General features: G+C 42.2%; 1 long non-coding RNA gene across 1 annotated transcript in view; it reads left to right on the top strand.

Annotated features, from left to right (window-relative positions):
- Window positions 1–553: 553 nt before the first annotated feature.
- The window catches only part of LOC121672665, a 58,083-nt gene continuing 45,630 nt past the window's right edge, over window positions 554–13,006 (top strand). The window contains exon 1 of the long non-coding RNA XR_006018919.1: window positions 554–620. This is a non-coding gene — a long non-coding RNA (uncharacterized LOC121672665). The remainder of the gene's footprint in view (window positions 621–13,006) is intronic.

The following is a 13,006-nucleotide window of genomic DNA, read 5'->3' as shown; positions in this document are numbered from 1 at the left end:
GATGGATGGATGGATGGATGGATGGATGGATGGATGGATGGATGGATGGATGGATTTATAGGCAGATGGATCAATCTCTGCCACTCCAGCCCTTGAACCCCTGGACAGTGCTGCCTCCTAGACCTGCAACCTCAGTGGAAAACTGTTCTGATTCCTTTATGTATAGCAAGTTTACCTTGCTCAGGCCAGTGATACTCAGAACTGGAGGTGTGCCCAGGTACCCTGCCCATTCCATCTAACTACATACAGTTCACTCAGATAATTAAACAGGTTACTCCAGACTCCACCTATAGTCCTTCATGTCCACAGATTGCCTCTACCAAGGTCCAGGTTGCCCTTCAGACTAACTGAATCTTGTCAGTCTGACAAAGTAATTCCCTTCTCTCCAGCCACGCTCTTTCACTTCTGTTTCATTCTTTCTCGTTACGTTCATGCATTTTATGGTACCCTACTATTACCAGCTTCTTTTCTTTTTTGCTTTAAATACCACAGATATAATTCTTAGTTTGAATTTATTCTCCACCTAATGAATGTCCCATTTTTATTCTCTTTCTTTAGAAAAAGGGGTAGACAAAGGATACTACAGTATAGGAGCCAGACTGATCCGGCTGGAGGATAAGGTAAGTGCATGAAAGCTTGCTTTTTTTTTTCTGAGCAATGATATCTGATCTAGAGACCTGCAAGATAGTATCTTGGCATGATTTACTTTAGAATTACAGGGCTCCATAATAAAGAATAATATCCTAATTTTGGTGAGGGAGTTGATGAAGTATCATGTGCATGTTGCTCAGCATTAACCGTTTACCTGCTATGCAGTTTTGGTTCTAGATTATAAAAGGAGCTGCTTTCATGTTGAAGTCAAATCACACACCTTGTATACAAGTGCTGTGAACTGGCTGGTGTTTGTCACACAGGAATTAGTGAATTAAACAGAAATCTTAGTGTCAGAAATCTTTGTGACGAGCAGTTGACATCCCAGTTACAAATCCTGAAATTCTTTAATGTTTACTGCATTTTTCCCCCTGTGCAGTTACCTTTGCACATTTTCTGCCCCTCCCTCACTGTCTTCTCTCCAGGAATATTTGTTATTAATTAGAGTTACTTAGAGGTGTGCCCAAAGGCCACAGTTCAGTGAGGCTCTATTGTCTGAGACCTCTTCCAACATTCTCCAGAGCTTTTTCCACTCAAGTAATAACAAAAATACAAGTTTGCTCAAAACTCAGACTCTATTTCTCTAGCAGTCAGCTCTCTTACCCACCTCTAAAAGCTGGTGTCCCTCCACGGGGCACTTTGTGTGGGCAGGAGCAGTACAGTGGCTTTGGTGGGAGGTGTGATGTGGCTGAGACAAAAGTCCATTTGAATTTGGTGTATCCATTGCCTGTTTGTATCCTTGTCTCACTCAAATTTGTCATGCAAATTCTCTTTTCACTTTTTTCTGGGGAAGTGAGGCAAGAAGGAAAGAGGAAGGAAACTTCTCATAATTCTTAAGAACTGTGCATCTTGCCAAAAAGTAGAAATTGACATTAAACTAATACAATCTCTTGCCTAATTTTTAATCATCATTGCTAGGGCAACATAGGAAATATGTGACACTGCACTGTCAAAGGACCAATTTTCTTTGATTTTTAGCTTTCTTGCACCATGTCAAAGAATCAGCCTCAGATAAAGACATTATCTGGGCTAACTTTTAAAGTGGATTGGTCCCTTGTGCAGACACAGCTGTTCAAAGTGAAAATGGCTTTCATTCAGATTGCCTTACTCACTTCAAAAGAGATAAATTGCTCTGTGTATTCTGTAAATTCATACCAAGACTTCATTCAGATTTCTTGAATGTGCAGATAAAGAGAAATCCCCAATACAGATTGAAAATCTAGCAATAAAAGTATCTGTGATAATAGCTGGAGTGCTTTGAGTGAGAAATACTGCTGGTATTGTAAATACCTCTGGAAGCAGCAGTTCATGGTCTCCTGGCTGCTCCATATTTATGAAGAAGAGAGGTGAGAAAGTTTTTAGTGTGTCTGGCCTTGGTCCAGCTTTAGCACAATGTGCTGTGGATTTGATCAGTTTTATTTCAAAGCCTGACTTAGAGTGCTGCAGAGGCATCTTGGTATAAGAAGAGGAATGTTACAGGAGATGCAGGAAATGCTGCAGTGACTGATCTCTATTGCAGATACCTGCTTGTGTTCTGCCTTTAATTTAGGCGTGATCTAAATAAAGTCAGTGCAAGCTCAAAGCATTGGTGAGCGAGACCAAGCTGCCCTTTTGTTTGAAGAATTAAACTTGGTGCTTTAAATTTTGCATGGGAACTGGTGATTTCTCTCTCTCTCCACTTATTGTTGTGGAGAAAACACGTAGAAAAGAATAAAAATGCGTCAAGATGTTTTCGTAAGATGAGTCAATCATTGCAGTTTCGTTTTTGTTCTCAGACCAAACTGCAAGTGTAAAATAAAATGCCAGATGCGGAGAGAACCGAGGGTATTTCATCTTTTAGTACAAATTATCATTCCTTCAGGTGTACAGGGCTTCAGTCTCATATCCCTCCTAAGAAAATAGATGAGGTGCAGAAAAAGGGCAAATATTTGTTGTGTTGGTTTGCTCGGGGTTTTGGTGGCATAAGTTTGGGGTTTTTGGTTTGTTTGGGGTTCTTTTTGTGTTTGCATCTTTTTGGCACATCAGGCTAAAATACATGTTTACATAATAAATACAAAGCTAAGCTTCCCAGCTATCTCTGTTTTAATGGGACGATAGAAACTACTGCATCCTGCTGTCAAACTGCTTCCCCTAAATTATTTTCCCATGTCTCATGGGCTCTCATGCCCTAACAATTCACTCTGTAGTAGCTGCTATGTGCCCAAATGTGAAACAATATTGGAATCAGGAAGGACAAACTGAGTTTCAATCTCTGAGGAGAATAAATACAGCAAGGGCATGTCTGACATCAGGCTCCAGCTGGTGGTGAAAAATGATCTCCCCTAGAAAACCTTTGGGATCAACCTCTTTCCCCCGGAGAAATTATTTTAACATTCAGTCACCCAGTCTAGTGATGGCAGCCTCCCAAAAGAGTGACACATCTGATAAAACGACACATTTTTGGACAAAGGCCAGTTAGTGCAGACTGATAAAAATGCAGTGTGGCTTTGAGCATTTTATCTGCTTAAATAAGCTGCATCAATAAGCCATGAGCACACCTCTGGTCCAGACTGACCTTTCCCAGCAGCATTTTGCAGTTCATTTGTTTTAGCTGTCTCTCCAGAGGGGAATCAGAGTGTGACAAACCCATTGAGAGCTGTGTGTTGTTCTGCATAAAACCATAATTGCTCTTCTTGCAAAGCAAGGGAGAGAGAAACACACTTTTCTGATGGCTAAGATGAACTCCATTCCCTGGAGAGCTTTGCTGTTATTTCACTTGAAACATCGCTTTTGCTGTACAGAAAGGCAGAGGTGCAGGTCTCTGAAGGGGTTGCTTGGTGAGAGGTAGAAGCTTTGAGGCAAAAATGTTTCAAAGATGCAAAGATAACAACCTTCCATTCATGTGGCATGAGAGCACTGCCTGCAGCCTCTCTTCTGTGACCAAACAGGCTCCTTCTGGGAGTTTGAAGTAACAGGGAAGAGGTAAGAACCTCATCCAGTCTTTGGATGATGAAGCACCATGAGACTCCAGCAGAACACAGAAAAAAATATACTCTTTTGCCTTTAAGCATTGCAAAGCTGACTAGAAACAGGTAAAATGCGTGGTGGCAGCTCTCAGGCAAAAAAATCCAAACCCCTTTTTGGCAACATCGATGCTGTGCAAGGCTTCACTCCTCTCACTGACATGGCACATTGCATAGTGTGAGTTTGCCTGGAACACTTTTCAGCCTATTTTTCCTTGAGTAGGGCATAAAATTCTTATTTTGTTGTGGCCAGTGTAATAACCTAGTGTGGTTCTTTTCACAAAAAAATCCACTGGGATGTTTAGAGAAAGAATGGGGCTTCTTTCCCAACACGTGATGTGTGCCATTTGGCCGACCCCTCCTTTGGTTCCATGGCAGGGTTTAATTTTATTTTGTGGTATGTAGCCATTGACAGATCCTTTTGAAATGTATTAAGAGGGAGATTGGTTCCAAGATGATGTTCTAGAGCTGGTGTTAGTTTCTTTTCAAAATTGTAAACTAATGCTTCTTTATGATGAAATGAGTATTCTTTCTTTTCCTTTTCAAAATTAGAAAGAAAATCATGGTGTGCTATGTCCAACTGCATGGCAACCTATAAATAAAAACAGGAGAGAAAAGAATCTGCAAATGAAAGGTTAGAAAGGACAGCTGTGTTGTCTTTGAAAAAGAAATCTATTAGGTATTTTTATAATTACATGGCAGTCTTTTTTATGTGGTATTTACAGTTATGATTTACGTCCATATTACCATAACTGTTTCCATACTTATAGACAACATGTGATAATGCTGAGAGCCAAAAGCAACCATTTGGTAGCATTTAAAAAATGCAGGAACACTAAGAGAAAACAGGGCAGTAAAGCAGAACCCTTCTGAGTTTTATCCATCTGAGTAATGAGAGCCAGGACAAAAATGTCATCCAACATAAACAAATGTAGAGGTTGGGTTGTGGTGGTAAACTCTCTCTTTACCAATTTAAACACTTATTTTTGAGTTGGGAGCTAAAAAGATGGTCTCAGAGAAGAGTGGTAACAATGGAGAGATGGATGTTTGTGAATCTGATTCCTGCTGTGATTACATCAGGAGTCATTAAATAGTAAATTATTTATCATGACAGTGCCTGCAAGCACCACCAGCTTGAAGGGCTGGTAAGAATTTCCATTCCAAACCCCTAATTTGTGAGTGGGGTGATGGGCATAACTGAAATACATTAAAAAAAAAGGAACAAAAAATTTAAAAAAAAGCCAAAAATTGGTGCACAATGAGTCAGTTGCAATATGAGCATGCTGCACTTTTGAGGTTTCAAGAATATGTCTGAAATAAACCCCTTTGTTAACCAAACCATGTTTTGGCACCAAGGTGTTTGTGGGTTGTTTGCCCCCAGTTCCTTAAAGACAGAGTCATTCCACAGCAGAAAGCTTTTCAGCAGGCTGTTTGCAAATGGGTGTTGTGTGGGTTTTCTGAAGTCAAAGCCTTATCTCATTTACTCTGGAGCAGTCCAGCATAAATCCATTGACTCTGTGCCATGAGCATGATGTCATTCTTTTTATTTCTAATCTGTTGCTGAATTAAAACAAAACAAAACTAACCAAAAATGAAAGCCCTGATGCCTCAAGCCAAATTGTGCTTCCATTTATACCAGTGAAGTTACTCAGGATTTACACAGGTGTAAATGGCAGCAAGTTTCTTAAATGGCTTTAACAAGATTCCAGCTCCTGTGTTCACATCCTGCTCGTCAGGAGTGAATTGACAGAGAGGAGAGAAAGCAGAAATAGGGATTCAAACATTTCAGAACCGATCTGAGTGAAATCATGTTTTTCACCTGTTACAACTAAGGGAATCTTTGTGATATGCTGGGTATTGTAGAACTGAAATTCTGTTTTTGTACTGAAACATCAAAGTGGACTTTTAATCTGCAAACCAAGTAGTGAGAATTTAATTGCTTCAATCTCAGTCACACAGCTTTTCTACCCTACTACTGACTCTTCAGTGCAGAGAGGAACTATTGCAGCCCTGACTTTTTCTGACTGTCTGGGATGGGTTTATGCTTCTCAGATAAACCTTGTTTAATACAGTTGAGAGGGAAGGGCTGGGTTTGAGCTGCCTGGTTTTGATGGTAATTTCTAAAGGATCAGGCAAAAATAAGAGCTAATTCTGATACCCTTTCAAGTAGAAGAGAGAGATCATATATTCTGAGGCATAATGGAAAGAATCCTCCCTCAATGCTTCCCTTACGTTTTTTGTTGTGGAGCTTTATCATATGTGGTACTTGGTAGCACCCTCCTATTATTAAGGTTCTTCACCACTTTCCATTACAGAGCTCTATTTTCAGTTCCTTACAGCTTTGCCAAACTCCAGCCATCTGGGCTGAAATTCTCTGAGGCAGATGCCTGCCTCAGGCTGAGATCCTTTGGAAAATTTATATGTTAGAGTGGGTCATCCTTTCTATATCACAGTAACCTGACCCACTGTGAGGATTCTCCCAAAAGTAAACATAAAAACATTGATGGAAAACACTTGAGCTTCTAAATTTGAGCAAGAAAATTGGACAGGAATGGAATATTATCTGCCATTGGGTCCCAGAGGCCTGATCCAAAACGTAGTGAATTCATCAGGAAGCTTTCACATGGATCAGGCCCTGATTTTTAATGGGTGAGGGAACAGAGAGTTTCGCACAGTGAACGTTTGCCAGGATGCAATTCACCACCATAAATCAAACACTAAATAATTCCAAAGCCCAGTAAATGAGCATGCAGATGGCAGTGTCTGCTCCCCAGGGCTTGCACTGACTGGGATCCAGCCCCAGCAGTTTGATCTCATTTAGAGCAGTCTCAAGGATTGCTCTGATTAGGCACTTGGTGCAGTCTTGTTGCTCCTCTGCTCTCTTGGCTGAAACTGCACTGGTGGGAGCAAAACCCCCCATCTAACACCGCCCAGGACACCTTGGAGCATGCAGGGCAGGGGGCAGGCAGGGGCTTGACAGCCAGATGTGGCAGAGCAGCTGGAATCAGCTGGGTTCAAAGCTTCCCTTTAGTAAGAAAGAAGGAGAATCACTTGCAGAAGAAGCACGAGTGCTCCTGGAGAAGAGCACACAGATTAACTGTGAGCACTGAAGGAGGGAGAAACACCACAGTGACTTAGGGCTGCTGGGAAATACCACAGCCCTTGGAAAGCAACTGTCAGAACATTGGGAATCTAACCCATATTGATGCAGCCAGCTGTTTAACCTGAAGGGAAAAGGTCCTGGAAATAGCAGCGCTGAACAAAAAGGCTGTGGATGAGGGGCCCTGTCCATGCCTTTGGTTCTCCACCAAAACCTTCCCAGCATCACAACTGGCTTTAACCAGCACTGAGGAAAGTCATTAGCTTGGAGATGGTGATTTCCTGTAAGTTTTAGAGAAAATCAGTGCCTGGGTAGAGAACAGACACTCTGGAAATCCCCCTGCTCCCAGAACTGACTGCAGTGTGAGTGTGGCTCTTCTCAGGTGCCAGAAAGTCCAGCCACAAATGGATAGGAATCACCAGCTCTGCTGGTTCTGTTGTTTATGATGCAATAAAGTAATTTATTTACTATTATTGGGTGAAAAAAAAAAATATTTTTCGAGTATTTGGGAGATTTTGACCTTTTTTTTTCTAAAATGTCAGATCCTTCCACGGAGAGCTTTGACCTGAGCATCCAAAGAATAACAGATAACAGATCAGCTCTAAGTACTTCACTTCTGCTTTTTGTAGTTTTTAGTAGGTTATTCTAAAGAAACATAATGTTCTACATGATCCTGGGCCCCAAAACAAAATGCCTTTAATTAGCAATGTGAAAAGGGAGTATTTTAACCATCCTCTTTAAAAAAAAATAAATTGTAAATTCCTTAAGCCTGTCTTTTCTTATGAGCAGTGTTTTAAAAACTGCTATTTTCTGATGCAAAAAGAAGTTATTTGAACACTTTGTGCAACCTCCAGTTGTTGCAGACGTTGAACAATTTAATTTAGAAAGCTTTTTTCCAAAATAGATTTTGTAGTTGTTCTTTGTTGGTTATGGCTGTGCACTGCAAGTGGTGCCCTTCCTACAGACAGGTTGAGAATATTTCTTCGGAATGGTTTTCCATCTGAAAATGACAATTTGTTTCCAATGGAACATTTTTTGAGAAAGTGTCACATTCATGTGTTTTAAATCATGTACCGAAGGAAAGTGCTTCCAGTTTTCCACTTCAGAGCAACTTTCTGAAAATGAGAATTGGGGTGAAATACTCTTGATTTTCTGAGCATTTCAGTTGAACAGGTTCATTTCTAAGTCATTTGTATGATTGCATTAAAGACATTCCAGCAACAAGAAGAATTCACAGAGAACACAGATAAATTTTCTTTTAGGAAAATAATTTATTTTCCTCTAGTATTCCTTACCTCAGAATTACTGCAGGTATCTCACCTACCACATTTTTCAGATCAGTAATTGTAGGGCAATTTTAATGTTATTTGAATGCCATGTAATATTGACCTCTAATTCCTCTTGATCATGGAAAGTACACTGAAAAACCCCCCAGATCTATATTATTCAAATAGTTCCCAGACTACCAGTTGGATTTCTGTTTCATGCAAGAACTGTGGTGCTGAGTCAGAGCAAGCATCTGTTTAATCCTGGAGCTATTCATCCACTGATGGCAGCTGAGGGATGGACTAATTCAAGCCTAATTTGCTATAACTGGTCTCTGGGTGTTTGCAATGGATTATATTCAAGAAGCAGTGTGAAGAATAGTGCTGTACAAGGCAAGTTACAGGATGACAGCACTCTGTATAAGAAAAGAAAAACAAAAATGAGAAAAAACCCGCCAAGACACACTGCAGTACTATGACAACATTCCCTGATGTATTGGCTGCATCCAGGGAAGAGAACTTTCACTCAACAGTAAATTCATATAAAGGAGTTCATATAAAGGCTTATGAGGTGAGGGAGAGAAAAACTGAAAAACTCTTTTTTTGCCTGTATTTACCGCCAGCTTGTCCTTTTCAGTGAATAGCTTTAAATTTTATGGAGCAGAAAAAAAGTCAGTAATACATACCTCTACAGCATAATTACTTTTCCTACTAGTAAATAATGTAGATAAATTATATTCATATTTTTCCTGTTGAGAAGTTTGGGTGTTCTGGGGTGTTTGAGTAAAGTACACATTAGCCACTGAGTGCCCTGTCCAAGCCTTCTGGGCCACATCCAGGGATGGGGACTCCACCACCTCCCTGGGCAGCCCCTTCCAATGCCTGACCACCCTTTGCATGAGGAAATTCTCCCTGATGTCCAACCTGAACCTTCCCTGGCACAGCTTGAGGCCGTTTCCTCCTGTCCTGTTCCTTGTTCCCTGGGAGCAAAGCCCGACCCCTCACCTGGCTGCAGCCTCCTTTCAGGTAATTGTTGATAGAGATAAAATCTCCCCTGCCTGCTCTGGTTTAGGAGGCATCATTAAGGACCAAACTGGCAGATCTGTATTTGTTTCTAGACCTGGATCCCATGGTTGAATGACACATGTGGAACATGGCAGTGTCTTGGCCGTCAGTGTTTTCAAAACCTGACAACTAGAAATACTGAAAATCCAGTCACATTTTCTCTTCTGAAAAATGCTAACAAAAATAGGAGGCTGTAAGTGACTTAAAAAGGGCTGTTTTTCAAAAGGTGAAGGATACAGCAAAGCATGTAAAGCAACTGTTACAGGTGTGGAATACGGCCAAAACAGTGTCATTTGAAATGTGGGTTAGTAGAGGGCCAGGCTGTTGGTGCCACGTCAGGTTAAGTGTCTGACCAGATCTCCATCTGGATTCAGGATCTGGCTCACACAGCTGCCTTTCCTCTTCAGGAGTAGAGATTGCAAAGACTATCAGCAATACTATCACAAGTCTCCTGCTACCCTGCGTGTTTTTAAGGCTTCTGTATTTGGAATCGTGCCATTATGGGACATTAAGGAAACTCCCCAGTCGGACCATTCCCAGGACTCCCTGTCAGGGGCACTCCCAAGGTCAGGGACTTTCTGGGACCGAAGGCCCTTCCCCAGCTCCAGGGACCGACAGGTCCCTGCCTGGCTCCCCACACACCCCCCTCACATCACACCAGGTTTGCATGGCAGAGGTGGCAGAGTCCCAGATGTCTCATTCCATAAAGCCATTTTATTCCTGGGGCAGTGACACACAAACAGCCGAGCTGGTGCCTCCAAGGAGGGACCCCAGCAAAGGAACCCCTGGGATTTTATCTCATCACAGCCTCCCCGTGGCCAGTCTCACTCTTCCTCCCGAGTCTTCGGCTCCTGCCCCCATCTCTGTGTCCATCCACCTCGCAGGCATCACCCGTCTTCATCTCCCTTGCTGTCCAAAAGGTCAGCAATTCCCGGCTGCTGCTGTGTCTCAGTGTCCAGTCACCTGGCTGGCATCACCTGCCTTTGTGTTTTTGTCATCCCAAAGGTCGGCAGTTCATCCTCTTGTCCCAGGCTCCCACCCAGATCTCAACCTGCATTTCAACCTGCAGCTCAACCTGCAGCTTGTGAGCCCAGCTCCCTGTACCAGATGTGTTCCTCAACAGTGAGAATTCTTAAAATTGCTTATTTCTAGCCCTTGCTGTGGAGATACCTATGAAAAGCAGAAACACTGAAGCCTCAAAACTCCCAAAAGAAAGATGAACATGAAATGCAGTGTGTATTTAAAACATTAGGCTTTTTAAGGCACTCTAGTTGTACTGACCCTAAGCAGCTGCTGCAGACTCTGGTTTATATCCCTACACACGGTCCAGGGGAGGCAGAAAAAGCAGCTGAAAGGCCAAGCCAATGCTCAGAACTAGAGCACCCTGGCCTCTCTGTCCCCATAAGCCCACTGCCAGCTGCCCTGCCCTGGGGAAGGTTAGCAGGAGTTCAGGTCTCTCCCGAGCTCTGCCATCAGGACATACCCTAGGAGGCAGCAGAAGCCCACGTTCTTTCACAGCAGCTCAAAACACATCAACATCTTTAACTTTCCTCCTCAGCCTTACCCCGAGCTGCCTGTTAATGTCAGTTTTGTTACTGCCTTCCAAGGGCTGGGCAGCTTTGCACGACTTGTCACCGTAGGTATCTGCAGAGTTTCTGAAGCCACCAGCAGCAAGTGTTGCCCGTGACAGGCTGAGCCTGGAACTCGTACCACGATTGAGTGGGTGCCATGCAGACAGCATTTACACCTTTGTGCAGTGCTCAGTTGGCCTCAGGATTTGCAGTCAAAGAGGAGAAATAGCTGCTTTCTCCACTTCAATTTCAAATTTCTGTAGTACTGTAGAAAGAGGACGGTCCTTGATGAGTGCCCAGGAACTGAAGCCCAGCAGTCTTTTCCCAGCACCACTGCACATACCTGAAATTAGTCCAGGCAAGCCAGTTAGAAATCATTTTTCCAAGGGCAGGACTATATCCAAAAAGTATGCTCACCATAAAGCCAAATTTATAAGTATGATTACCATATAAATGGGATATCCATCTTCAGAAATGAAGGGCTGGGTAGGCAAGGCCACAGTAGTGCCCTCAGGACATGCATTTCTGTGCCCCCCTTAGCTCTGACCTCTCCATTCACCCTCATCATTAAATTAGTGGGCAGCTGCCCCAGGGTAGCAGCGTCACTGCAGCATGGGGGGAGATGGCTGGGAGGTGAGGCCAGGGCAGGAGCAGGAGCTTGGGAAATGGTAGCTTGACTGAGGAAAAGGATGGAGGTGAAACAAGAAGTCATTCTTGCTGGATGTGGAAGTTGCAAACAGATTCGATTTTCTTAGAGGGCTTTGGAGCCTGAGCTCAGAGTCTGCTTCAGACCAGGTGTCACTGGAGTCTGGTCCTGCAGCCCTGCATGGTTGTGCCTTAGGCAGCATTTTTTGGGTGTATTGTGTGTGTGTTAACTGGGTGTGCAGTAAACATATAGAGCTCTGATTGATGTTTTGTAGTTTTTGCATCTACACTGGGGGTTTTTTGGCTATTTTTTACATTTTATGCATTCCAGCCTCCATTTTTTAGAGTCTAAAAAGAACTTAGGTTGCTCTAGAAGTACTGAATATTGCTATTATTTCTGACGGGAGCTTTTGCTAGGTACTCTCAGCTCTCCTACTGTAGCACATTCTGAACTCACTATCCAGAGGGAAAAAACTCCAAAAGAAAACTGTATATCTGATGTTGAGAACAAATTTATTTCTAGCCCCAGCTAGAGGGGCTGTTACTGCAGGGATCACTGCAAGGGGGTCAGATCCTGGAGTCCCAATGAGTTTTACCCTGAGGTGGGATTGCAAAAATAGACTTCTGATCCTGTGGTAAAACATATCTGCTTGGGGGGCAAGATACTGAATGGTGACAGGAACTGCTGTAAAGCTAACACAGCTTTAATATGTGGGGAATAGAGTACTCCATATGCTGCTGTGTGATTTCCTTCTTTGGCTTGGAAGGCAAAAACCCACTGCTTGTATTTGGAAGGCAAATTTCAATCCCCAAAATATCTTCGCTGCATTTACTTAATTTTACTGGCTGGTTGGGCAGACTGACCATAGCTCGGACTGGAGTACAGGTTATGTCATTCAGCAGAAAACTCCCTTGTGTGAGCAGATTTTTGGTTCATTTTATTATTTTTTTCCTCCTCTTTCTCCTCCTCCAAGACTATACATACAAAGGGAGGTCACAAAATAAAAATAAGCTGTAGCCAGCAAAGTTCGGGGCTTGAAATAAAAAAAAAATAGCAACTCTGTATACTTATTAGAATTTCTTGTTAATGAGGTCATTTATGTCAGGGCAGGAAATGTACAAAATAGCACAGGATAGAAAAATCTAGACACTATAAAACACACCAACAAATTTGGCGCATGCATTACTCCCTTAATATGCCCCCAATGTAATCTATAGATCCCACAAGTGACCACACTATGTTTATGTATGTAAAAACTCCTATATATGTAACACTCATAAGAGTAGCAATTTTACTAGTGGGAAAAGATTATTGTGGTCTTTTTATATAGCATATAGGTTTACTTAGAGTGAGTCCTTGTAGAAGAATGCAGGACCATGAAAAACTGTTAAAATGTCATGATTATATTAATTTCATACTTAAAGGAATACTTCACTTTAAGTTATGGCTCCAAAATTACACTGCTCATTCATGGTGTTTTTAATGTATAATTGGCTGCCTTCAAAAATGTCACAGTAGGAGGAAAAAAAAAAGCTCATTTTCCTTGGCGTGTGTACTGTTGCTATTCCTGTGTTCATTTGGCTTGGCTCGGGGAACCAAATGCTGCAGTCTGAAATAACTTTTTATATGTTGACATGTGCATTTAACTAGAATAAGCAGGCAGAGTGGACCAAGCTGGATTCAGCGAGGAACAAAATATATCTTGT

This window comes from Corvus kubaryi, unplaced genomic scaffold (genome assembly GCF_017639235.1).
Source record: "Corvus kubaryi isolate FWS band 111438036 unplaced genomic scaffold, C.kubaryi_AGA036_p1.0 64817, whole genome shotgun sequence".
Classification (NCBI taxonomy): domain Eukaryota; kingdom Metazoa; phylum Chordata; class Aves; order Passeriformes; family Corvidae; genus Corvus; species Corvus kubaryi.
The sequence above is the reverse complement of the archived record's forward strand: the minus strand, read 5'-3'. Positions and strand labels throughout refer to the sequence as shown.